The sequence below is a fragment of the Marmota marmota genome, unplaced genomic scaffold (genome assembly GCF_001458135.2).
Source record: "Marmota marmota marmota unplaced genomic scaffold, marMar, whole genome shotgun sequence".
Lineage (NCBI taxonomy): Eukaryota > Metazoa > Chordata > Mammalia > Rodentia > Sciuridae > Marmota > Marmota marmota.
In genome coordinates, this window is record NW_025999968.1 from 56994948 (window position 1) to 56998209 (window position 3262).

The 3262-nt window shown below is 43.8% G+C and overlaps 1 pseudogene; it reads right to left on the minus strand.

Moving 5' to 3' along the window:
- Positions 1 to 2095: 2095 nt before the first annotated feature.
- Positions 2096 to 2195, minus strand: LOC125617037 (annotated as a pseudogene).
- Positions 2196 to 3262: the final 1067 nt, after the last annotated feature.

The window sequence follows — 3262 nt, forward strand, 5'->3', positions numbered from 1 at the left end:
GCTGAATATTCAGCGTGCGCCATGGCGCGGGCCGCGACGGGGCGGGGAGGCACGCTCGCAGGCGCGGGTTCGCAGATTGGTTGGAACTGCACGATTCGAGCTGGAACGGACCTGCCTGTTCTCCTTTCTGTTCCCAGCAACAACTGACTAAAGTAGACAGCAGCTACTGGGGAATGGGGGTACTGCCTCCAGCCAGGGCAAGCAGTACAGTGTTGACCGCAGACTACATTTATTGAAATAAGATCTCTTGTAAATGCTTACATAGAGATTTTCCCTGTAAGCGGAAGGTCAAATTTTGTTATTTTAACTGATTTAAATAATGTGAAGAAGTGGGGTTTTTAATAAATTCCTTGATTCTGATCTTTTTTAAAAAATGCATTACTTTTAGGATAACAGTCTCTCTATTAAATGATTTCATGAATTAATATCTCAGAAGATCCCCTCTTAAGCATTTAAAGTGTTTCTTGGGCGGACCGTGGTGGTTCTTTAGTTGCAATTGATTTTGAAGGTTACTAAATGTGGTGTTTCCCAGTGTTCAGTTGTCAGTTTTCAGCTCCTCTCAGCTCTCAGGGCTTCCCTCTTGTCTTAAAGATCTTTCTGTCGATTCAGACCCATCAATTCTAAAACAATTCATTAGGGACTTAATAATCACTAGTCTATATGCAATTCAAGAAATGGATTCCTCTTCACTAGACTCACCCATCATTTTTAAGTGATTAAAAAAAAACAACTTAGTAGTCTATGCAGAGAAATGGGAAAAGAAACGTAGCCACTTTCTAGGCTTGTTTTTTACCGCAAACCTACTTTGCTTAGTTTACAACTGTTCCTCGAGGACACCATATTTTATTTGTCTTTGTAAGTTGTACACAATGTTTGTGGAAGGCTGGTGCAATGTAAAGAGCTCTTTCCAGCAGTTAACAGTGTGACCTGTGGTGACCCCATTCCCCCAGTTCAGGACAACACTGAAGGTGCCAAACAGAACAGAACAGTCCATTTTTTTCCCAATCACTGCTCTTCCTATCTTTTTCAGTCCTTAATCTCACCTTTGACATACCATAACTTTTGGTCAATTTCAGTTACTAAGTTATCATGCTATGTCAAAGTGTCAGCCTCATGGCTTTAATAGGACACCTATTCCTTTGGGTGCGAAGGGTGCAAGTTGTGGTTCTGGCTTTCAGACCTTCAAGGCCCCACTGCTGTTGAAGGGAAGAAGACGAGAGGAAATGAGGCAAGCATCCTAACTAGAGGCTGCTGGAATTGTCTCAGTTGACCTTGCTTATCTGGATAACTGGCCCCTATTTGAAACTTGATGTGGGGCACAGATGGGAAGTCATAGTGGGGCCCTCTTCCCTCCAGACAGTTCCATTGGAAATCAGTCTCAGCTTGAATCTTTTCCAGCACCTAATGTCAGCATCCATCAGTACACCCCCATCTTAGATGAAGTTCCAGCAAAACAGTTTTGAACCACAAGAAATACACCTCTGCCATAGGAAAGCCTGGACTGAAGGCTGCCCTGTGTCCACCCTTATCTACTCTACCATCCTTCTTAAATCTTGTTCCTTTCTGAAGTACAGATGGGGAATCCTGATGAAACAGACCTGCTGGCAATAAATGGAATGCAGGCCCTTCCAGTGGACTTCACTGGCACCTTGGAGAGATCAATTTTCTGGCAGCTCTGCTACATCACTTCCCACCTGAAACACCACTGGGATCCACAAGGCCTGCCACCTCTTTTCATTTCCTCCACTGCCTTCCTGAATAGACTGTGACAGAGAGCACTGGCAGAGTTTTTGGTAGAAGCAGAGCCAGATCTGCAGCTTTTTATTGAGGTTTGAGGAGTGGCCCCAATTATAGGTATGTTATTGGAAGATGGAATACTGTGCCCTCAAGGTTCATTTGTAAGCCTAGGGTTAATTCTGAGACAACAGGAGATATCCCATTAAGCATTTTTAAGTGGATGCTGTGGGTTGTCTGTCCTGATCCTCACATTTGGTGAGCTGCTGGGAGTTTTAGTCTTAACTGCTCTCAGAACTTGCCCTTAGCACAAACTAAGCCTTGTCCAAGGTCATGATCCACCCCCGCTTTTTTTCTTTTCAAAAATGTGGAACACTTCACGGATTTGTGTGTCACCCTTGCAGGGCCATGCTAATCTTGTCTGCATTAGTCCAATTTTAGTATATGTGCTGCTGAAGCAAGCAAGTTCATGATCCCTTCTTATGGTATAGGGCAACCCATGTTTGATGACTAATTGTTGTAGAATATAAAGGCCATTTCCCCATTCCCCCAGTTCAGGACAACACTGAAGGACCATATAGGTGCCAAAGCTTTCTGTGTTATCAATTTGCTGTGTAACAAGTTACTTTAGCATTCAGTAGTTTAAAACAATTACTATAGTGTCTGTGGGTCAGGAACTCAGTACCTACTTAACTGTGTGGCTCTGGCGTAAGGTCTCAGATAGTTGCAGTCAAGGAGTTGGACAGGGCTACATCATCTAAAGCTTAACTGAGGCTGGAAGATCCACTTCCAAGGTGGCCCTCGCTTCATCTCCACAGGCTGCTTGACAGTCCTCCCAGTATGGCAGCTAACGTCTAGACCAGGCAGTCCAAGAGAGAACAATTGGAGTTGTGTGGCCTTGTATGACCTAGTCTCTAAAACCTCATATCTACTCTTCTATTCATTAGTAAACAGTCACTAAATCCAGACCACTCAAAGGAATGGAGTTTGGTTTTTTTTTAACCTTTGGAAGGGAACATCAAAGAACTTGTGGACATAGTTCAAACCCACACTCCTCCTCATTAAGTGTGGAGCCTTTGTTGTGATTGCATCACTGTTGAACTTATTCCTCTGTCCAATCATGCTTCCTACACCCCACCTCTCCATACCTGTTGAGAGTATCCCCCAATAAACTTCCTGCACATTAAATTTCTATTTCAAAGTCAGCTGCCTGGTAACCCTGAAATAGTCCTGAAATAATCCTGTTACCCTAGTTTTCTGACTTGACCTCCCATAACAATCTTAAGGTATAGGAGTAATTATTCTCCCCTTGTCTGTAAAATGGCAGCACTGAGGCAAAGAAAGATGAATGCACTTTCCTAAGGAGATGTAAAAACTCGGCGGCTTCCACCAAGAGTTCACATATAGGCTATCACTGTTCATGGTGCTGTGTACGCGTGCACTACAAATTCCTGGGCACATAAAACGAAGGGAGGCCACGATCTTAAAAGATCAGACAAAAGGGGACTGGGGTTGTGGCTCAGGGTAG